The following is a 24,967-nucleotide window of genomic DNA, read 5'->3' as shown; positions in this document are numbered from 1 at the left end:
AGGAGCCTAAGAAAACATGAGGACAAATGGAATGGGATATGAGTAATGGTAACTTAGCAAAAACTAAGGAAATCTGAATAAAATATGGTCTTTGGTTAATGCGACTATTTTAATATTGATTCATTAGCTAATACTTGTACCGCACTAATATACCACCATAGTCATATCCCTGCCCCACACCATCCACCCCCACACCATCGGCCCCCAGAAGGACCCAGTGGAGCTGCCCGGTGGGACATGCTCAGCCTCCCCAGGGTTCTCTGCATACCCTGCTCCCATCAGAAGCCGGATTGTCCCATAGAGAACCCAGGGGTTGCAGGGAGGAGGGAAGGCAGGGATCCCCGAAATGGTGGGTGCAGGTGAGTGGAGAAGAGGACACATTGGGCCCTGCCTCCGCTCACTGTCCCTCCTGGAGGGCGGGCACACCCTGCACAGGACACCAGCCCCTAACCCAGAGGGATCTGGGCTGACCTGGCTCCACGCTCTGTGGGGGCTGAGTTGATTTGAGCCCCCCCCAGGCCCAACACAAAGACTAATGGGATCCAGGCCCCCATGGTCCTGGCTAGCCCTGGATTCTGGCCCCAGGGTGAGCCAGCCCTCTCAAAGCTGGATGTGGCCTCCTGGGCCCTGGGCGTGCCCCACAGATCCAGGTCGCTGACCTAGGGCAGGCCATGGGATCCCGGGACACCCCAGAGTGGGGACAGGATGGATAGGCCATTTGGCCCCACCCGACCCCACTCCAGGAGACAGGCTCCTCCAGGTATTGGGGCCCAGAGGGCCCAAGGCCGGGGTCCAGCTGCCCTGCGGGGGCCCAGTGCAAGAGCCCATGAGCTGCAGGTCCAGGTCATCTCTGCTGTCCTCAAAACAGTCACTCACTCAGGCTGAAATCTCAGGACAAACGCCCCCACCCAGAGTCCACACATGCTCCCACGATGTGGACTCTAGCACCCGCCCCCCCCACACCGTGGGATTCTTGCCCTCCCCTAAAGGACAGAAAGGTCTCCCTCCCCAAGGGAAGGCACGCAATAGGCTCTGAGCCTGTTTGCTGTAGAAATCAATAAAGTGTTGTGGTGCGAAAATGCACAGCCAGGCCATTTCTGTGTTTCCCAGAACTCTGTGCATGGGGTGTGGAGAGACACCCAGAGAGGAGGAGGGGGCACCATCCAGACCCCAAACAGATCCTGCAGGGGCGCCACCAGGTAAACACAGCTGATGTCCCCATGTGCCTTACAGGGGCGGCCAGACGCCAGGGTCAGGACCCACAGACTTTACTGGGACTCAGGCTCTGCCCCCCGGGCTAGGAGGGGCTGGGACAGAGTGACAGCCAGGGAGCTTCAGGTCACCAGGGTCTGTGAACAGCGACGTGGGAGGTCTGTGCTCCCTCTGTCCAGAGGGCTGCGGATGGCCAAGTTCCGGGGCACTTCCTCCCCTCCCCGCATCCCTGTGCATGTCTGCCTGGGGCACAGAGGGCCAGTGGGGCGGTCAGCGTGGCCCTGGAAGGGATGCCAGGACACCAGGCCCTGGTGTTGTGCCCAAGATTGCAAATCAGGGAAACTACTAAGGAGCCCACACTGATGGAAACTCCCGAGGGTTTCTTTACAAGTTGGAGCTTGGGTCTAATTGCACCTGACACAGCGGATCAGGGACGTGGATCCCAAGACTAAGAGGAGCAGGGACGTGGATCCCAAGACTAAGAGGCATAGCAGCTTTATAGGGGCTAGTGGCCCATGGGATACACAGAAAGTTCCACAATCATGCCAGTCCACACGCTGGTGGCTGACTGAATTACACCTTACCCTATAGTATCCACTTGAGCTGGCCTATTACTTTGGTCAGAATCGTCGCACAGTTTTGGGGGGCACAAAGCAGCGTTACATTGTTATGAGCCGATTTCCAATTAGGGTGTCCCCAGAGGCCTGACTAGGGTGGGGCAGTGCCTTAAGCAATAAGCAGGTCATGTGGGGGTCATAAGGGAGGTGGCGGGTGTAGCACAAAATAGAATCAGTCCTATCCTGCTTGTCCAGAGGTAGGGGATTTTTGTTAACTTTCCTGGGTCCCACACTTGCAGCTCACGAACCTGGGCCACCCTCACCTGGTGGACTCAGACTGCACACCTTGTGGTGCTGGATCTCTTACACCAGCGTGTGGAGAGCACCTTCCTCGCCCTAGTGAGTAGGGGCTGGGTGAGCATGGGGCTTGCCAGAAGCCCAGGCAGCACAGGGGACCAAGAATCCCAGCCCTGACCCCAACTCGACTCCCACACACAGGCAGCAACAGGGCTTTCCGCCATGGGCAGCCAGGTCCTCAGGATCTCCCCACAGGGTGGCGCTGAGGTCCGGCTTCCTGCTGGAGAGAAGCAGCCAGCGCTCAGTGGGATCCCCTGCCTGACATGGGATTTTGGCCAAGTCAGATGTTCCAGCTCAGCTGACCCTGCAGCGGAATCACTGCAGGAGGGAGCCCCGAGTCGGAAAGGAGAACCTAGCTATCTGCCCAGCGCCAGCACAAGAAATGATGTTGTGCCAACCATTTTGGCATTTGGGTGACCCAGCCAGAGGATCAGATAGCTGCACATGATATCTGCCTCTGATAGACACACACACACACCCAAAACCAACAAATTCGGAATCCCCCCAATGTTGTCAAACAGCAGCCGATGGTTACATACACGACGCTGTGGTCCCCAATAGGATACATAGAAGTCGCTATAAACCATGACTGCAGAGGTACTGGAGGCACAGAGATGTGCCTGCTGGGTTTCAAAAAGGAGCACAGAGAGGCAGAACGCATCCTACGGAGGGGGTGCCCCTCCTAGGAAAGGACACCAGCTCCCTGTGTAGGCTATGGATGGATCTGTCCTCCTCTCTTTCAGCTTCTGGTTTTCCTCCTCTTTTGTTCTTCCTAATTCTAGTTTAGCCTCCACCCTGCATCCAAGACAATGACCAAAGAGGCTTCGTTATGACATCGCATCCAAAAAGGAGGCAGAGCTGTGGCTACCGAGTTCAGAAATGGTCATTGCCTAGGTGTATGCTGATCCCCTGAACTCGTGGCTTCACGGCTCTTCTCTCCCTGCAGAATGAGGGGAACCACAGGTCTTACAATGAAAGACGCCCACTTCCACTCGGGCGGGACTATCCTTTCTGGAGGACGTCATCTGGGCCAAGTAGTGCAAGCGGGCGATCAAGAATAGTTTGCAGGTGAGACATAAGCAAACACTTACCTTTGATGTCATGCTTTATTTGTTCATCCATTTATTATTTGTTAAATATTTTCATTTAATGTCCTCTCTATACCCAACATGGAGTTCAAACCCACAACCCTGAGATCAAGATCCCCCAACCAGGCCAGCCAGGCACCCCAGTGCCATGTTTCATAACTCTTTGCTTCCTTGCCTATCTCTGCATCCAACTGGAACATTAAGTCCTTGACGGGAAGCTTTAATTACCTCTGAATCCTAGAACGTTCTCACTGTATCCCAATCCTAGATTGACATTTACCATTGAATAGCACTTTAAATAAATAGTAAAATAACTACTACCATAAAGGAAATTATCAACTTTTCACGTGTGTGGGCCCTGCTCCCAGCAGGCACATCTCTGTGATTTCTTTCACATTGATCAGGTCCAAATGACTCCACCACACCTCAAAGCGTGGGCTCAGTTTCTGCCCTGACACATGCAAGACCCCTGCTTCAATTAACATGTATCAATCAATCAAAGAGAGTCTGACCGGATCTGTGTGGTTCGTAAGAACATGGGACTCTTGTTCTTGGGGTAGCAAGTTCAAGCCCCATGTTGGCTGTAGAGATTACAGAAAAATAAAACCTTAAAAAAAGTCAATCAGTTGATCTTGGGGAGACACAGCCCCGGATCCCACAAGGGCAGAGAGCCAACTGACAGTTCTACGCACAATATTATATGCAGCAGTGCACAAAATCTGAACTTTCAGAAGTCTCCTAGATGGGGGACACACCAGCCTTAAGGTGTTCAGGTGGAGAAGTGGGGGGAAGTCCCTGGAACGACAGGGCGGGCTCAGGATCCCAGGGGTCCCAAGGACAGTGGTGCCAACTGTTCCCAGTCACAGGAGGAACCCGGCTGAGAGCAGCGCACTCGGGCCAGCTGTCTGCCCTGTGTGGCCATAAGCGGCAAACCCCTGTGCAGTCACGGGGCCCAGTTCCTGGGACAGGCCAGCAAAGGCCAGGAGTGTGAGGACACCCTCCCGGCAGGAAGAGAACAGGTCTCCACCAGGGCAGCCCCTAAAATTTGGAGTTTTAAAATTCAGTCACTTGTCTGTGTGGAGGCTGAGAAAATTGAGGATGAACCTTAAGTTCACTGTTAGCACAAGTACTGCCATCCCAGGACCCTGTGAATAAGAGCTAAATTTTATTACTTCAGTTACAGGAAAAAAGAAAAAAACAGCTTACAGCTTAAGGTCCCAGAAAGCCCCATATTAGAATGAGAACAGAGCTCAATGCCCTTGAAGGCCTCATATCAAAATGTAAACAGAACTTGAGGAATTGCTCCAGCCCTTCTGGAGGTCCCTGAGACCAGCCCTTAAAACTAAGCTAAAATCCACCTCGGGGTCCAAGTCCCTGCTCCGCTGTGTGGGGTATACTTGGACCCAAGCTCGAGTTTGTAAATCAACCCTTGTGTGTTTGCATCGGTGTCGGCTCCTTAGTTGTTTCTCCGATTCGCAATCTTGGGCACAACACCCGCAAGTCCCCTCCCCACCTGGGCTGAACCCCTGTCCCCTCCCACCCAGGCTGACCCTCAGTCACCTCCCGCCCACAGCAGCTCACCACAGCCCCTCACAGAGGTCCCAGGGCCACGGTGGGCACTCTGGCTGTCCCCTGACTCCCAGGAGAAGAAAGGAGGTTTTGGCAGGACACACTCCCATGGTGGCCCCAGGGCTCCCTGCCCAGGATGGCAGCTGGTGACAGGCCGGTATCTGTGTCCCTGACACCGGCTCCTCCTCCCTGGTTTTCCCGCAGGAAATGAAGGAGGAGGCCTCCTCTCCTCCAGGGACATCACGCAGATAGACCTGGACATCAACAGGATGTTCAGCAGCCAAATCATGTTTTGGGACTGCTAGAGAGTGGGGTGAGGCTGTTGAGTCAGGGGGCTTCAGGGCCCTGGGGGAGGCCCAGGGGCTTCTGGGTAGGAAACACGGGTCTTAAGAGGCCAGGGGAAGCAACAGCAGCCAGCAACACACCACTGTATGGTAGGGTGCCGGGGATAACCCCCGTGCCCCAACCCCCGGGGCTTCGGGGATGAGGATGTCACTAGGTCGGTGCCTCCAGGGGTTTCCATGGGAGCTGAACCCCAAAGGGGCGAGGGACGGCCCGTGGAGGGCAGTAACCGGACCTGGGGGCCAGGTGGCATGGCCGTGGCTGGAGCAGGACACACATCGATCCCATGAGGGTCGGACGGGTCAGGATGACACCCACACTCGGTGTTTTATATATATCTAAATTCTATGCATTTGAGACAATTTGCAATTTGTAAACATACATAGTATGATGACCACCAGATAATGCCCCCGGTCCAGCCAGTGTCCGGCACTGACCACACGGGACCCCAGGGGCAGGTGTCACAGCAAACCCCAGACTGGGGTCACCTTTATCTGTAGATGTATCCATGTGCATCTGAGAGAAAGTGGATGCCCTGTGTCGGCAGGCCCCCATGTCATCCCCCGCATTCCCCACCCCCACACCATCCCCCTTCATCATCATCCCAAATGGCTCCGACCCATATCATCCCCCTCACACCCACACAGCCCCACACAATCCCCACCCACACTATACCCCCACCATCCCCCCTGCACCATCCCCCACACTCCACCACCATCATGCCCCTGCCCCCACAACATCCACCCCCACACCATCTGCCCCCAGCAAGGACCCAGTGCAGCTGCCCCCTGTGGGACATACTCAGCCTCACCGGGGTTCTCTGGATACCCTGCTCCCACCAGAAGCCCGGGTTTCCCATAGTGTACCCAGGGGTTGCAGGAAGGAGGGAAGGCAGGGAGTCCCCAACAGGATGGGTGCAGGTGAGTGGTGCAGAGGACCCACTGTGCCCTGCCTCCACCCACTGTCCCTCCTGGAGGGCGGCACACCCTGCATAGGACACCAGCCCCTAACCCAGAGGGACATGGGCTGGCTTGGCCCCGGGCTCTGTGGGGACTGGGGGGATTTGAGTCCCCCCAGGCCCAACAGAAAGACTAACAGGATCCAGCCCCCATGGCCCTGGCCAGCCTGGGATTCTGGCCCCAGGCTGAGAGAGCCCTCCCACAGCTGGATGTGGCCTCTTGGGCCCTGGGCGTGCCCCACAGATCCAAGTCGCTGACCTAGGGCAGCCCTGGGGATCCCGGGACACCCCAGGTTGGGGAGAGGAGGGGTAGGCCAGTGGGCCCCACCCGCACCCACAGCAGGAGACAGTCTCCACCAGGTTCTGAGGACCCAGGGGGCCTGAGACCGGGGTCCAGCTGCCCTGCGGGGACCCAAAGCAGGAGTCCATGAACTGCAGGTCCAAGTCAGGTCTGTTGCCCTCAGAACCGTCTCTCATGCTGAAACCTCAGGACACGAACCCACCCTGAGTCCAAACATGCTCCCAGGTGGGGGACTCCAGCAACCGCCCCCGCCCACATGTGATTCTTGCTCTCCCCTAAAGGACAGAATGTTCTCCCTCCCCAGGGGAAAGCAGGCACCCTTGGCTCTGAGCCCCTTTACTGTAGAAAGTCAATAAAGTGTTGTGGTGCAGAATTGCACAGCCAGCCCATTTCTGTGTCTCCCAAAACTCTGAGCAGAGGGCTTGGAGAGACCCCGAGAGATGAGGAGGGGGCTACATCCACACCCCACACAGCCCCTGCAGTGGCGCTGCCAGGCACACACAGCTGACGTACCCACATGCCTTCCAGGGGTTCCCAGAAGCCAGGGTCAGACCCTACAGACTTTACTGGGAATCAGCCTGTGCCAAGCAGGCCAGGAGAGGCTGGGACAGAGTGACAGCCAGGGAACCTCAGGTCACCAGGGTCTGTGGAAGCGACCTGGGAGGTCTGTGCTCCACCTGTCCAGGGGGCCGGGGCTGGCCGGGTTCCGGGGCACTTCCTCCCCTCCCCGCATCCCCGTGCCTGTGTGCCTGGGGCACAGAGGGCCGCCTGCAGGGCGGTAGCGTGGCCCTGGAAGGGATGTCAGGACAACAGGCCCTTGTGTTGTGCCCAAGATTGCGAATTCGCAATTCGAATTCGAAACCACCAAGGAGCCCACACTGATGCAAACTCCCGAGGATTTCTCTACAAGCTGGAGCTTGGGTCCAAGTGCACCCGACACAGAGGAGTAGGGACTTGGACCCCAAGACTAAGAGGTGTAGCAGCTTTATAGGAGCCAGTGGCCCAAGGGAACGCTGAAAGATGCGTAGTCATGTCAGTCCACATGCAGGTGGCTGATTGAATTACATTTTATCCTATAGTATCGACTTGAACTGGCCTATTACTTTGGTCAGAATTGGCGCACAGCTTTGTGGGGCACAAAGCAGGGTTGCATTGTTATGAACGGATTTCGGATTAGGGTGTGCCCAGAGGCTTGAGTCGGGTGGGGCAGCGCCTTAAGCCATAAGTAGGTCATGTGGGGTCATAGGGGAGATGGCCTATGACCATTTGGAGCACAAAATGGAATCAGTCCTGCTCTGCCTGTCCAGGGGTAAGGGATTTTTGTTAAAATTCCTGGGTCCCACACTGCAGCTCATGCACATGGGCCACCCTCACAAGGTGTACTCAGCCTGCACACCTTGTGGTGCTAGATCTCTCACACTAGCATGTTGACGGTACCCTCCTCGCCTTAGTGAATAGGGGCTGGGAGAGCATGGGGCTCGGCCTGAAGGCCAGGCAGCACAGGGGACCGAGGAACCCCAGCCCCGTCCCTACCCAGACTCCCAAACACAGGCAGTCCCAGGGCTCCCCCCAATGGGCAGATGGATCCTCAGGAGTTTCCACCAGGGCGGCCCCGAGGTCTGGCTCCCTGCTGGAGAGGCATTGGGGAGAAGATAAGCAGCCAGCGTATGGCACGACCCACTGCTACACATGGGAATATGGCCAAGCCGGTCCTTCCAGCTCAGCTGACCCTCCAGCAGAAAGTCACTGCAAGAGCGAGCCCCGGGTCTGCCAGGAGAGCCTAGCTAGCCGCCCAGCGCCAGCACCAGAAATGATGTTGTGCCAACCATTTCGGCATTTGGGTGACCCAGCCAGAGGATTAGTAGCTGCACATGATAGCTGCATGTGATAGAGACACACACACCACAAAACCAACAAAAGTCGGAATCCCCCCAATGTTGTCTAACAGCAGCCAGATGGTTACATACACGACGCTGTGGTCCCCAATAGGATACATGAAAGATGCAATAAACCACGACTGCAGAGGTGCTGGAGGCACAGAGATGTGCCTGCTGGGTGCCAACAAGGAGCACAGAGGGGCAGGAAGCATCCTACGGAGGGGAGGCCCCTCCTTGGAAAGGATATCATGTCCCTGTGAAGGCTATGGATGGTGAAATCTGTCCTGCTCTCTTTCAGCTTCGGGTTTTCCTCCTAAATGCCATTTTCCTCAATCATAAAACCAAAAATTTATTTTATGTTTTTAAATTTCTTTTTATTGGAGTCCAATTTGTATGAATTCTTGCTTCAGCAAGGGTGTCATTCAGGAGAGAAGGAGAGATCATGAATTCCCAGATAGGCAAAATATAAAGGAGTTCATTACCACTTAACCAGTCCAGTAAGGAATTTTAAGAGGGACTCTTCTAGTGGGGGAAAAAAAAGAGACCAAAAGCAACAAAGACTAGAAAGGACCAGAGAACGTCACCAGAAACTCCAACTCCTCCTGTAACACAAAGGCAAAAAGTTCATATCTTTGAATAATCACTCTGAATGCTGATAGACTAAGTAATCCATTCAAAAGATATTGCGTATCAGAGTGGCTTAAAACACAGGATCCGGGATTTCTGGGTGGCTCAAGGGGTTGAGCATCTGCCTTTGACTCAGGCTGTGATCCTGGAGTCTGGGATCGAGTCCCATATTGGGCTCCTGGTGGGGAGTCTGCTTCTCTTACTCCCTAATTTTCTCTCTCTCTCTCTGTCTCTCATAAATAAAATCGTTATTAAAAAAACAAGATCCATCCTTATGCTGCCTACAAGATGCTCACCTTAGACCTATACACACCAGCAGATTCATAGTCAGGGGAGGGAAAATCATCTACCACGCTAATGGATATCAAACGAAAGCTGGAGGACCCATACTTATATCAGACAAACGAGATTTGAATCCAAACCCTGGGGGACACCTGGTGGCTCAGTGGTTGAGCATCTGCCTTCAGCACAGGGTGTGAACCTGGGATCACAGGATCGAGTCCCACATCGGCCTCCCTTAGGGGATCCTGCCTCTCCCTCTGCCGATGTTTCTGCCTCTGCTTCTCTGTGTATCTCTCATGAATAAATAAATAAAATATTTAAATCTGAAAAAGAAAAAACAAATACTGTAAGAAGAGATGAAGAAGAACATTATTTCATAATTAAAAAGACTCTCTATCAAGATCAAAGAACTAAATATTTATGCTGCCAACATGCGAGTGCCTAAATATAGAAACCAATTAACAACAAATGTACAGGAACTCACTGATAATAATACACTGACGGGATTTCAACACCCACTTATGGCAATGGACCAATCGTCTAGCAGAAAATCAACAAGGGAACAATAGCCTTGACACACTGGACCACAAGGACTCAACAGATATAGTCAGAACATTAGGTCTGAAAGCAGAATACACATTCCTTTCAAGTGCACATAGGACATTCTCCAGAACAGATCATATCAGGGCCCACTAATCAGCCTTCAACAGGTACAACAGGTACAAGAAGGTTGATAACACACCATGTACATTTTCGGAACACGGCGCTATGAAACTGGAAGTCGACAGTAAGAAAAAATTTGGACAGACCAAAAATATGTTAAGTTTATGATCATCCTACTAGAGAATGAATGGAGTAACCAGGAAATTAAAGAGGAAATTTAAAACAAATGAAAATGAAATCATGTTTCTCCAAACCTCTGGGATGTAGCAAAGGCAGTCCTAAGAGGGAAGTACATAGCAATACAGGCCTACCTCAAGAAACAAAAATCTCCAATACACATCCTAACCCTACACCTGAAGGAGCTGAAAAAGGAATAGCAAACAAAGCCTAAAGCCTAAGAAGAAGGGAAAAAATAAAGATGAGAGGAGAAATAAACAATACAGAAACAACAAAACAGTAGAATGGAGTAACAAAACTAAGAGCTGGTTCTTTAAAATAATTAATAAAATGGATCAAGCCCTAGCCAGCCTTATCAATGAGAAAAGAGAAAAGACCTAAATAAATAAAATCACAAATGAGAGAAGAGAGATCATAACACCAGAAAAATAAGACAATGATAAGGGAATACTATGAAAGATTATACGCTAACAAACTGGGAGACCTGGAAGAAATGGACAAATCCCTAGAAATGTGCAAACGAGCAAAACTGAAATAGGAAGAAATATAAAATATGAACACACCCATGAGTAACAAAGAAATTGAATCAGCAAGGCACCTGGGTGCCTCAGTGGTGGAGCATCTGCTTTGGCTCAGGTCATGATCCCGGGGTCTTGGGGAATCAAGTCCCACATCAGGATTCCCGCATGGAGCCTCATTTTCCCTCTGCCTATAACTCTGCCTCTCTGTGTCTCGCATGAATACATAAATAAAGGTGCAGCCACTGTGGAAAACAGTCTGGAGGGTCCCCGAGAAGTTAAAAATAGGGGATCCCTGGGTGGCATAGCGATTTGGCACCTGCCTTTGGCCCAGGGCGTGATCCTGGAGACCCAGGATCGAATCCCACGTCGGGATCCCGGTGCATGGAGCCTGCTTCTCCCTCTGCCTGTGTCTCTGCCTCTCTCTCTGTGACTATCATAAAAAAAAATTTAAAAAAAGAAGTTAAAAATAGAGCTACCCTACGATTCCAAAATTGCAAACCCAGGTATTTACCCCGAGAATACAAAAGTAGTTTAGTAGATTCGAAGAGGAACACACAGCCCAGTGTTAGTAGCAGCGTTACCAACAACAGCGAAACTGTGTATAGAGCCCAGATGTCCATCGACAGAAGAATGGGCAGAGACGATGTGGTAAATATACACACTGCGACATCACTGGGTCATCAGGAGGGATGAAATGAAGCCATTTACAATGACGTGGGAGAAGTGGAAGGGACTTATGCTAAATGAACTCACTCAGTCAGAGAAAGACAGATACCACATACCATACAATTGCATTCACATGTGAATTTTGAAACCAAACAAACCGGTAAAGGGGCAGAGGGGGGGATGAGAGAAGAAAACAAAAAAACACACTCTTAACCACAGAGAATAAATTAATAAATACCAGGGGAAGGTGGGGGGGATGGGGAATCAGGGGATGGGGATTGTGGAGGTCACTTCTGACCAGTACCAGGCGTTGTATTCAAGGGTTGAATCACTATGTGGTAAACCTGAAACTATATCATACTATGTTTATAAAGAGGACTTCAAGTAAAACTTTAAAATTATAATTGGTAGTATTGATGAAACATGTACACACTAGAGATAAAATCAGAAAGGCAACTGAAAATCCTAAGAGTCTTTAGAGCCACAAATCCCCTCCCCTTAGCTGAGCTCAGGAGAAGCCTGCCATGCCTATTCTCACCCCAGAGAAGCCTGGATTTTGATTCTCAGGGAAGGCCGCTGACTTGGTGGAGTCAGGCTATCTTTGAAACCAAAACCTAAATAGAGTGCATAAAACTAAACTGCCCAAGATGCTAGGAGTCCCAGTGCAGGCACATGCTAAGACACAAACTCTAACCATACAGAGACATAACCCTAACCCTAAACTTAAGCCTAATGTTAACCTAACCCTTAAACAGGAACTATCACTAATCAAAAACCAAACACAAACCCCAAGACCGAAACACATTCACTAAACCTTCCTGCCAACCCTCACCCTAACTCCTAAACCTCTTCTAAACCTTTAACCCTGACCCTTATCTTAAATCTAACCCTAAATCTAACCTCTAACCATAACATTAACTTAATGTACTCAAATCCAATTCCTAAACTTAACCTGTACCCTAACCCTAACCCTCTAATACTAATCCTATCTCATATCCCAAACTGTACCCTAACCCGGACCCTAAAACTAATCCCTAACCCACTGCCTAACCCTCTCTTACCCTTTTCCAAAACCATACCCTGACCCTGACCTGACCCTAACCGTAACCCCTAACCAAACTCTAACCCTAATCCTAGCCCTAACCTGTATCCTAAACCTAACCTTCACCCTAACCATAAACCTAGCCCTAACTTTAACTCTAACCCCTAATGCTAACCCTTAACCCTAATTCACACCCTAACCCCTAACCCTAACTGCAAGCCTAGCCGAACCTTAACTGTAACCATAACCCAAACCCCAACTCCTAACCTCGTGCCTTAATCCCTAAAGTCTAAACCCTAACCCTAACTCTAACTCCTGTCCCTAACCCAAACCCCCATCCTAACTCCTAACCACTGACCCTTACCCTTATCCCTCACCCTAACCCCTAATCTGTAACCATAAGCATAATCACTATCCCAACATCTAACCTAAGCCTAACCACCAACCACCTCCCCTCCCCTGACCCTACCATTCATTCTACCCATTCACTTATCCTATGGTTCTGAGGAGTCCCTTCTGACATGGACGTGGCCCCCAACGGTGCCTCCAGAGTCCTCCAGGGGGTCCTGAGGAAGCCGGGCTGCTGTGAATGCGGACGTGGCCCCACGTGTTCCAGAGTCATAGTCAGCGGGTACTGAGTACGCCGGGTCTCCTGTCAACGTGGAGTATGCCTCCTCTGGAAGGAGGAGGAACATCCTTCTGGATGCCTCACATCCTCTGGAAGCCTCACAGCAGGTTCTCAGGAGGCCGGGGGCTCCTGTCAGCCTGGACATGGACCCATGTCCCCTGAAAATTCACCCCGGGTCCTGAGGAGGCTGTGGGTTCCTGTCAGCCTAGACGCAGCCCCATGTGTCCCAAAGCCAAAGTGCAGGTCTTGAGGAGGACGGGGGTCCTCTCAGTCTTGACGTGGCCCCAGAATTTCCTCAGCCTCACCATAAGACCTGAGGAGGCTGGGGGCTCTTCTCAGAATGGACGTGGTCCCAAATCATCCCAATTGTTCAGTGTGTCCTGAGGAGGCTGGAGACTTCTATCAGTGTGGATTCGGCATCCACATATTTCTTAGGCCTCACCACTGGCTATGACAAGGCTGGGGTCTTCTGTCCGCATGGACGCATCCCCATATTTCCCAAAGTCTACACTGGGGGTCCTAAGGACATCAGCGTCCGGTTATGTGGACGTGGCCCCACATCCTCCCGAAGTGTCACCGCAGGTTCTGAGGTGGCCGAGGCTCCTGTCACTGTGGATGCGGCCCCCAGCTTCCAGAAGACTCAACTTATGACCTGAAGGGCCAATTAGCTCCTGCCAGAGTGGAAGCGGTGCCCCATCTTTCAGAAGCCTCCACACATGTTCTGAGGCGGCCCAGGGGCTCTTGTCAGCGTGGATGGGGGCCCACATCTTACTGAAGCCTCCCCGTGGGTCCTGAGGCAGCCCAGGAGCTCCTGTCAGGGTGGGTGCGGGCCCACAATTTCCTGAAGCCTCCCCGCAGATCCTGAAGTGGTCCAAGGGGACCTGTCAGGGTGGATGTGGGCCCATATCTTCCTGAAGCCTCACCGTGTGTCCTGAGGAGACCGGGGCTCCTGTCAGCATGAAGGCTGCCCAATATCCCCCTGAAGACTCCCTGTAGGTTCTGAGGAGGCTGTGGCTCATCAGCGTGGACATGTCCCCACGTCTTCCTCAGGCCTCCCCAGCACAGGCTGGCTCCTGTTAGTGCAGGCAGACGAGGCCTACTTCACATGCCTGCCCCTTGGCGGTGCCTGGGCTCAGGCACCCCTGCGGGATCCTCAGGCGCTACAGGAGGCACGTGCCCGTCCCCAGGCCCACCTCTGCCTCCTTCCACGTTCCAGCTATGACCTGTTAGCTTCGGAAACGTCTGACTGAAAAGGAGCCCAACACACAGCTTCCCCAAAAATACTTAAGGAGAAGGAATTGGAGCCCAAAGGACGCGAAACGAAATGTGGACCAGACTTTTACCACGTCCTGTAATCTCACTCAACCCTCTTCCACTGTGAGTGGGACCGCGGGCTGGTGGACACACCATGGAAACACTGTGGAGGCTCCTCCTGAAGCTCCAAATAGAGCCGACCTGCGACCAGCATGTGTAAAGCCTGGAGCTCACTCCGAAGATACAGATGCAGTGAGACATGGGACAACTGCACCCCAATGTCCACACCAGCCGGGTCCACAGTAGCCACACTGTGGGAGGACCCTCGGTGCCCTCTGGCAGATGATGGATAAAGAGGATGGGAGATAGATGATGGTCATAGAGAGAGGAATGGTACTCAGCTATCAAAGAGCAGGAAATCTTGCCATTTGCAATGACGTGGATAGAAGGAGAGGGATCATCTTAAGTGAAATAGGTCAGTCGGAATAGAGAATGACCGTGTGGTGTCATTCATAGGTGGAATTAAAGAAGCAAAGCAGATGAACATCTGTGCAGGTAAGGAAAAACAAATAAGATGAAAACAGATGCAGGGAATACAGACTCTTATATTTAGGAAACAAACTGAGTGTCATAGCAGGGGAGGGGACGGGGGAGAGCATAACGGGACTGGCATGAAGGAGGGCATGTGATGTCACGTGCACTGCGGTTATCTCCAACTGGTGAATCTCTGAATTCTTCCTCTGAAAGTATAATACACTATACGTTAATGAATTGGGTTTAAATTAAATTAAGTTAAAAAAATCAGTTGTATCAGAGCACGTTTCCTTCTGGACTCTCTGTTCTGCTCCTTCAGCTTATGGTGGGACCAACTCTCGTGGGGGTGGTTTGTTTAAGTAGGCGTCAGGCCTCGTCCATGGACCAGCCCAGGGCTAGAACTCATGACCCCGAGATCAGGACGGGAGGTGAGGTCAAGTGTTGGATGCTTAACCGACGGAGCCAGGCGGGGTCCCGAGGACAACACGGCTTTATCCTGTGTCTCTGTGACATCGTTTGAAATAAGAAAGTGCTGCGTCCCACTCTGTCCTGCTTCTCCAATACTGATTTGCTCTCCGGGGTCATTTGTGGGGACGGATGGATGTTATGTTTTTTTTTTTTTTCCTATTTATAGGATCTGCCACCATGATTTGACAGGAATGACATTGAAATAGAGGGTGGCTTCAGGAACTGTGGACATTTTCACAAGATGAGGCTCCCAAACCACGAGCCCAAGATGGCCTCCCAGAGCCTGGTATGGCTCAGTGCACAAGTCTTGTGCTCCTTTGGTTCTGTCTGATTATTTATTCTCTGTGATGCTCCTGAGAAGGAAGTCACATCCGTCATTTCCTTCCTGAGTGCTCATTGACAGGACACAGCAAGCCCCACAATAGAATAAAAACTGAGCCCAGGCCAAATGCAGGAAGCCCCTATTAGAACAGATCTCAATGCCTTTGAAGGCCCCATATCAAAATGTAAACAGAACCTGAGGAATTGCTCCAGCCCTTCGGGAGTTCCCTGAGACCAGCCCTTAAAACTAAGCTAAAAACCACCTCGTGTTCCTAGTCCCTGCTCCACTGTGTCGGGTATACATGGACACAAGCTCGAGTTTGTAAACAAACCCTCGTGTGTTTGCATCAGTGTCAGCTTCTCGGTGGTTTCTCAGATTCGCAATCTTGGGCACAACAGTCTGAGATAAAAAAACAAAACCAAAAGAAGCTCGGACGCAGGTAGAGTGAACGCAGGGTTCTGAGAGAAGCAGCGGAGACCCGGGGGCTTGGGAGCTCTCCTGTGGAGGCGCCAGCTGACTGGGGGGCAGGATGCTCAGCCCCAGAGCCAGAGGACACAGAGACCCCACCCGCATCTCGCCCATCAGCACAGCACCGCCCGCTGGAGCCCAGAGGTGCTGATGCCCACCCCGCTTCTGACCCCCACAGGTGCAACTCCCAGGCAGGTGTGCACCTGACAATCAGCGCCACGGCCCATGCCCAGATCCCACACAGACCATCTGCTGCCACCAAGTTGTCAGACCAGAGAGGCTGCAGGGCTTCAGCTCTGCCTCGAAAGTAGAGTCTAGATTCCTTTGTAGTTTGTGCTCTTTTTGCATTTATTTTCTTTGATTCTATTTTATTAATTGCCTTATTTTAACTTTTATATATGTACCTTATATATTTCTTATTTTTACTTTCATGGTACTTTAATTGTGTTTCATATTTTGGGATTTAGAATCTTTTAATGAGTAGGCCAAAATAATCTGGTGGTTTTTTTTTGGGGGGGGAGAGCAGTTGTTATTGTTTTTCTTGGTTTTTCTTTTTCTTCCTTCTTTCTTTTCTGGAAAAAATAATGAAATGGAGAAATTCTCCTCCATAAAATAATATGAGGTAGTACTCACAGCCAGGAAGTTCATCAATACACATATATGATGTCTAACTACAGTTTAAAACAATGATTATCAAGATAGCAGCTAGGCTGGAAAAAGAGCACAGAAGAAAACTAGAGAAGCCCTTACTGTAGAAATAAAAGAACTAAAATCTAGTCAGGCCAACGTTGAAAATGCTATAACTCTGATGCAGTCCCAAGTGGAAGCCTTAAAAACAAGAAACGTTATGGACCATAGAGGCATATTTTGGGAACTCAGCCACTTATTAAAACAATAATATTCATATCATAGAAGACTCAGAAGATGAAGAGAGAGAAACGGTCGGCCTTGCTCAGCCATTAGAAACGACAAATACCCACCATTTGCTTCAATGTGGATGGAAATGGAAGGTATTATCCTGAGTGACGTAAGTCAATCGGAGAAGGACAAACATTGTATGTTCTCATTCATTTGGGGAATATAGATAATAGTGAAAGGGAATATAGGGGAAGGGAGAAGAAATGTGTGGGAAATATCAGAAAGGGAGACAGAACATAAAGACTTCTATCTCTGGGAAAAGAACTAGGGGTGATTGAAGGGGAAGAGGGCGGTGGGTGGGAGTCAATGGGTGACGGGCACTGAAGGGGGCACTAGACGGGATGAGCACTGGGTGTTATTCTGTATGCTGGCAAATAGAACACTAATAAAAAGTCAATTTATTATTAAAAAAAAGAAAGAAACAAAGTGTGGCACATGGGTTGCTCAGTCAGTTAAGCTTCTGTCTTAGGCTCGGATCATGATCCAGGTCCCAAGGCAGGCTCCCTGTTCATCTGGGAACCTGCTTCTCCCTCTCCCTCTGTCCCGCTCACTCATGCTTTTTCTCTCCTCTCTCTCTAAAATAAATAAATAACATCTTTGAAGAAAAACAATGAAACAAACCTAGAGAGAAGAGAAATCTCCCATGTAGAAGAATTTCAAACAATTGTGCAGACATTCCACCGTCAAGTTCATGAGCATAGCTCTCCACTCTTATGTGTGCAATACACATAGTAACTTCCTTCTACAAAATATATTATGAAAAACTTAAAATAATAATGCTAATATAATAATAATAATAATCATAAAGAATCAGTTTACTACGGAGAAAGCTGACAAACCCTACTTTAGCAAGATGACCAGAACGATGCCAAGACTGATAAATCATGTAGATAGTATCTATTCTTTATATGATATAATTAAAATGGGAGTATATCTCTGTATATAATCCACAGAAATATTTAAATCATGATATAAACAACAGACATGTCCCAACTGAGGGAAATTTTACAAAATACTCTACTTCTCAAAGTGTTCCAGTTCAACAAAAACAAGGAAAGGCTGAAAGACTGTCACAATCCAGAGGAGCCTAAGAAAACAGGAGGACAAATGGAATGTGATATGAGGGATGGTAACTTAGCAAAAACTAAGGAAATCTGAATAAAGTATGGTCTTTGGTTAATGCGAATATTTTAATATTGATTCATTAGCTAATATTTGTACCATACTGATATAAGATATCAATAATTGGAGAAATTGAGTGCAAGTGCATGTGAATGCTCTGTACTATCTTCTCAATTTCCCTATAAATCTTTGTTTTTTTCCTAATAAATAAGATTTATTTTGAAAATTGACTTAAATGAATCAGGCTCCAAGTGTAAAGACATTTTAAGAATCGTTGAATTAACTTTTGCCTTATTCTTAAAGAGTTCCTTCAATGGGAACAAAGTAAGAATTTTATATCAGAAGGAAAGAAAAACACTTATGAACACGTATAATGCCTCCTTAACCTGAAAAGCAGGAACGGATAATAAATAGCAAAAATCAGATAAAAATACTTCTTTTATATTAGACACCATATTGCAAGTGCATTTAAAATTAGCAATGCATAACATTTATTTCCTGGACATTTGTCTTCCAAAGAGTTCACAGTGTTTCAGTGTCAGTTGAAAAAGGGGAAGAATCTCAGGGAAGAATCCTTCAGATAATAATAGGACCATTGGTAATAATGTCTCTCAGTTCTTTCCAAATGATAAAGATGCACTTCCTAATGAGTGACTGAGCTGTGAAGAAAGAGAAGACAATTCCTCATCCCTCTGATTTACTTGTGTCAGAATATTTTAACCATAGTACTACGGATAGTAAATTATCCTTATTAACAGGAAATACGTCTCAGATTGGAATCTGAGCAATCAGAAGTGCAGAGAAAAAACACTTTGACTCGCTCTTCATCTTATAAAGAGAAAGGACAGCTTTTGTATGTACAAAGTCAGTTGTCAAGATAGCCTCAGGGAGTAAGAGTCTGCATTGAATCCCGCTGCAAAGCTGGGTCGCCCAGGAGCCAGGTCTTCCTGATCCCAAATCCCTGGGCCTGTCCCCCAACACTGGCTGTCAGGCTGAGGTCATTTGCAATTGATCTCTTAGGAGCTCCAGGTAAGGGGAAAGGAGCTAGATAGGATGGGAATGGACGCAAGAGGCCACCAAAATAAAGGCCTTTCCACTTTAAGTTCAGCGTTCGAACACGTGAAGCCATCCCAGGACCCTGTGAAGAAGAACTGCAATTTACATTACTTCAGTTACAGGAAAAAAACAAAAGTTTACAGCTTATTGCCCTGGAAAGCCCCACAATAGAATAAGAACTGAGCCCACGCCAAGGGCTGGAAGCGCCTATTAGAATGAGAACAGAGCTCAATGCCCATGAAGGCCCCATATCAAAATGTAAACAGAACTTGAGGAATTGTTCCAGCCCTTCTGGAGGTCCGTGAGAGAAGGCCTTAAAATTAAGCTAAAACCCAACTCGGGGTCCAGGTCCCTGCTCCGCTGTGTTGGGTTCCGGTGTACTTGGACGCAAGCTCGAGTTTGGAAATCAACCCTCATGTGTTTGCATTGGTATGAACTCCGTAGTGGTTTCTCAGATTCGCAATCTTGGGCACAACAACCCCATGTCCCCTCCCACCTGGGCTGAACCCCTATGCCATCCCACCCAAGCTGACCCTCAGTCACCTCCCTGCCCACAACAGCTAGGCACAGGCCCTCACACAGTTCCACGGGCACAGTGGCACTCCCACCTTCCCTGGCCTCCCAGAGGAAGGAAGGAGGTTTCTGCAGGACACACTCCCATGGTTGCCCCAGGGCTCCCTGCCCAGCACAGCAGCTCGTGACAGGTCGGGGCCTGTATCCCTGACGCCTGCTCCTCCTCCCCGGTTTTCCCACAGGAAATGAAGGAGGCGGCCCTGGTCTCCTCCTAGGACATCACGCAGGTAGAACTGGATGTCAACAGGACATTCAGCAGTCACATCATGTTTTGGTACTTCTAAAGGGTAGGGTGAGGCTGAGGGGCCAGGTGGGATCGGGCTCCAGGGGAGGACCAGGGGCTTCTGGGTCAGGAACACAGGGTTTCTGAGACCAGGAGAAGAACAGCAGCCAGCAACACACAGTTGCATGGTAAGGTGTTGGGGATAACCTCCGTGCCCCCTCCCCCAGGGTCTCAGGGATGAGGAGGCCACTAGGATGGGGGCTCCAGGGGTTGCCATGTGAGCTGAACCCCAAAGGTGTGAGGGACGGCCCTCTGAAAAGCAGGGGGCGGGGTTGCAGGCCGTGGGGGGGCAGTAAGGCGACCTGGGGGCTGGGTGCATGGCTGTGACTGGAGGAGGACACACATCGATCCGATGAAGGCCGGACGGGTCAGGGTGTCACCCCTTCTCAGTGCTTTATTTATTTCTAAATTCCATGCATTTAATTTGAGACAATTTGCAATTTGGTTTTTTTTTTAATTTTTATTTATTTATGATAGTCACAGAGAGAGAGAGAGAGAGAGGCAGAGACACAGGCAGAGGGAGAAGCAGGCTCCATGCACCTGGAGCCTGACTTGGGATTCGATCCCGGGTCTCCAGGATCGTGCCCTGGGCCAAAGGCAGGAGCAAAACCACTGCGCCACCCAGGGATCCCTGCAATTTGTAAACATACATAGTATGATGACCCGAGATATTGCCCCCGGTCCAGCCAGGGCCCTGCACTGAGCACACGGAGCCCCAGGGGCAGGTGTCACAGCAAACCCTAGACTGGGGTCACCTTTATCTGTAGACGTCTCCTTGTGCATCTTAGAGAAAGGGTTTGCCATGTGTCTGCCAGCCCTCCACCCCATCCCCCCATTTCCCAGAAACACATCATCCCCTTACATCATCATCCCCCATGGCATTGTCCCTACACCATCCCCCTCACACACACAAAGCCCCACACAATCCCCACCCACACTATACCTCAACACTATCCCCCCTACACCGGCACCTACAATCCACCACCATCATACCCATGCCTCCACACCATCCACCACCACACCATCGGCTCTGAGCAAGGACCTGGTGCAGCTGCCCCCTGTGGGACATGCTCAGCCTCCACGGGGTTCTCTGGATACCCTGCTCCCATCAGGAGCCTGGGTGTTCCATAGAGTACCCAGGGGTTGCAGGGAGGAGGGAAAACAGGGAGCCCCCGACACGGTGTGTGCAGGTGAGTGGTGCAGAGGAACCACTGTGCCCTGCCTCCGCCCACTGTCCCTCCTGGAGCCCGGCACACCCTGCACAGGACACCAGCCCCTAACCTAGAGGGACCTGGGCTGACTGGGCACCAGGCTCTGGGGAGCTGGGTTGATTTGAGCCCCCACCAGGCCCAACACAAAGACTAATGGGATCCAGCCCCCCATGGCCCTGGCCAGCCCTGGATTCTGGCCCCGGGATGAGCGAGCCTTCTCACAGTTGGATGTGGCCTCCTGGGCACTGGGCATGCCCCACAGATCCAGGTCGCTGACCTAGGGCAGACTGGGGGATCCCGGTACCCCCCAGGGTGGGGAGAACAGGGGTAGGCCAGTGGGCCCCACGCACACCCACACCAGGAGGCAGGCTCCTACAGGTGTTGGGGACCCAGGGGTCCCGAGGCCGGGGTCCAGCTGCCCTGCAGGGATCCAGCACAGGAGCCCATGAGCTGCAGTTCCAGGTCAGCTCTGCTGTCCTCAGAACCGTCTCTCAGGCTGAAACCTCAGGACACACGCTCCCAACCAGAGTCCACACATGCTCCCAGGTGGGGGACTCCAGCACTCGCCCCCTCACCCTGTGTGATTCTTACCCTCCCCTAAAGACAAAAAGGTCTCCTTCCCCAGGGGAAGGTGCACACCCTCTGCTCTGAGCCTGTTTGTTGTACAAATTCAATAAAGTGTTGTGGTGCGAAAATGCACAATCAGCCCATTTCTGTGTCTCCCAGAACTCTGTGTATAGGGCATGGAGAGACCCCCAGAGAGGAGGAGGGGGCACCACCGAGGCCGCAACCGGCCCATGCAGGGGCCCCGCTGGGCACACACAGCTGACGTCCCCACGTGCCATCCAGGGGCGGCCGGACGCCAGGGTCAGGCCTCACAGACTTTACTGGGACTCAGCCTGTGCCCCGTGGGCCTGAATGGGCAGGACAGAGTGACAGCCAAGGAGCCTCAGGTCACCAGGGTCTGTGCAAAGTGACCTGAAAGGTCACTGCTCCCTCTGTCCAGGGGGCCGGGCCTGGACGGGTTCCAGGGCACTTCCTCCCCTCCCCGCAACCTGAGCCTGGGTGCCTTGGGCACAGAGGGCCTGCAGGGCGGTCAGCGTGGCTGTGGAAGTGATTTCAGGACAGCAGGCCCTTGTGTTGTGCCCAAGATTGCGAATCCGAGAAACCACCAAGGAGCCGACACCAATGCAAACTCCCGAGGGTCTCTTTACAACCTGGAGCTTGGGTCCAAGTTCACCAGATACATTGGTGCAGGGACTTGGACCCCGAGACTAAGAGGCAAGGCAGCTTTATAGGGGCCAGTGGACCATGGGATATGCAGCAAGTTGCACAGTCATGTCGGTCCACATGTAGTTGGCCGATTGGCCACATTCCCATGTCCGGCAGTGGGTCGGACATATAATATCCACTTAAGCTGGTCTATTACTTTGGTCAGAATTGGTGCACGATTTTGGTGGGCACAAAGCAGGGTTACATTGTTATGAGCCGATTTCCAATTAGGGTGTGCCCAGTGGCCTGACAAGGGTGAGGCAGCGCCTTAAGCCATAAGCAGGTCATTTGGGGGTCATAGGGTGTTTGGCGGGTGTAGCACAAAATGGAATCAGTCCTGCTCTGCTTGTCCAGGGGTAGGGGATTTTTGTTAAATTTCCTGGGTCCCACACTTATAGCCCATGCACCTGTGCCACCCTCACCAGGTGGACTCAGCGTGTACACCTTGTGGTGCTGGATCTCTCACACCAATGTGTGGAGGGCACCTTCCTTGCCCGAGTAAGTAGGGGGTGGGTGAGCATGCGTCTCGGCCTGAAGGACAGTAAGAACTGGGGACCGACAACCCCCGCCCCATCCCCACCCTGACTCCCACATACAGGTAGCCCCATGGCTCCCCGCCATGGGCAGCCAGCTCCTCAGGAGCTCCCCCCAAGGGTGGACCAAATGTTTGGTTCCCTGCTAGAGAGGCAGTAGGGAGAAGAGAAGCAGCCAGCGCTTGGCAGGACCCACTGCCGGACATGGGAATGTGGCCAAGCCGGACCTTCCAGCTCAGCTGACCCTCCAGTGGAAAGTCACTGCATGAGCATCCCCCGGGGTGGACAGGAGAGCCCAGCTAGCCACCCAGCGCCAGCACCAGAAATGAGGTTTTGCCAACCATTTCGGGGTTTTGGGTTACCCAGCCAGAGGATCCGATAGCTGCACGTGATAGCTGCGTGTGATAGACACACACACACCAAAACCAGCAAAAGTCGGAATCCCCCCAATGTTGTCAAACAGCAGCCGGATGGTTACATACAAGACACTGTGATCCCCAATAGGATACATGGAAGACGCTATAAACCACGACTGCAGACATTCTGGAGGCACGGAGATGTGCCTGATGGGTTCCAACAAGGAGCACAGAGGGGAAGGAAGCATCCTACGGACAGGGGGCACCTCCTAGGAAAGGACACCAGGTCTCTGTGAAGGCTACAGATGGTGAAATCTCTCCCCTTCTCTTTGTGCTTCTGGTTTTCCTCCTACATGCCATTTTCCTCAATCATATTAGAAAGAATTTATTTTATGTTTTTAAATTTATTTTTATTGGAGTCCAATTTGTATGAATTCTTTCTTCAGCAAGGGTGTCATTCAGGAGAGAAGGAGAGATAAAGATTTTCCTAGACAGGCAACATATAAAGGAGTTCATGACCACTTAACCAGTCCAGTCAGGAATTTTAAGAGGGACTCTTCTAGTGGGGGGAAAAAGAGACCAAGAGAAACAAAGACTAGAAAGGACCAGAGAAAGTCACTGGAAACACCAACTCTTCCGGAAACACAAAGGCACAAAGTTCATATCTTTGAATAATCATTCTGAAGGCTGATAGACTAAATGCTCCAATCAAAAGATATAGGGTATCAGAGGGGCTTAAAAAACAGGATCCGGGAGGCCTGGGTGGCTCAGGCATTCAGCCTCTGCCTTTGATTCAGGGTGTAATCCTGGAGTCTAGGATCAAGTCCCATATTCTGCTCCTGGTGGGGGCCTGCTTCTCTCTCTGCCTAATTTTCTGCCTCTCTCACTCTCTCTCTCGTAAATAAAATCATTATTAAAAAAACAAGATCCATCTGTATGCTGCCTACAAGATGCTCACATTAGACTTATACACACCAGGAGATTGAAAGTCCGGGGATGGAAAATCATCTATCATGCTAATGGATATCAGAAGAAAGCTGGAGGACCCATACTTATATCAGACAAAGGAGAATTGAAACCTAACCCTGGGGGACACCTGGTGGCTCAGTGGTTGAGCATCTGCCTTCGGGTCAGGGGTGATCCTGGGATCCCAGGATCGAGTCCCACATCGGCCTCCCTTTGCGGAGCCTGCCTTTCCCTCTGCCTATGTTTTGCCTCTGCTTCTCTGTGTATCTCTCATGAATAAATAAATAAAATATTTAAATTTCAAAAAAGAGAGAACAACTAGTATAAGAAGAGATGAAAAAGGGCATTATTTCATATTTAAAAAGACTCTCTATCAAGATCAAACAACTAAATATTTATGCTGCCAACATGGGAGTACCTAAATATAGAAACCAATTAACAGCAACAGTACAGGAACTCACTGATAATAATACAGTGACAGGGGATTTTAACACCCACTTATGGCAATGGACTGATTGTCTATACAGAAAATCAACAGGGGAACAATAGCCTTGACACACTGGACCACAGGGACTCAACAGATATAGTCTGAACATTTCATCCTAAAGCAGAATACACATTCCTTTCGTTTTTTATTATTTATGATAGCACCTAGAGACAGAGAGTGAGAGAGGGGCAGAGACATTGGCAGAGCGAGAAGCAGGCTCCTTTCACCGGGAGGCTGATGTGGCATTCGATTCCGGGTCTCCAGGATCGCACCCTGA

Source organism: Canis lupus, chromosome 19, assembly GCF_048164855.1.
Source record: "Canis lupus baileyi chromosome 19, mCanLup2.hap1, whole genome shotgun sequence".
Lineage (NCBI taxonomy): Eukaryota > Metazoa > Chordata > Mammalia > Carnivora > Canidae > Canis > Canis lupus.
The sequence above is the reverse complement of the archived record's forward strand: the minus strand, read 5'-3'. Positions refer to the sequence as shown.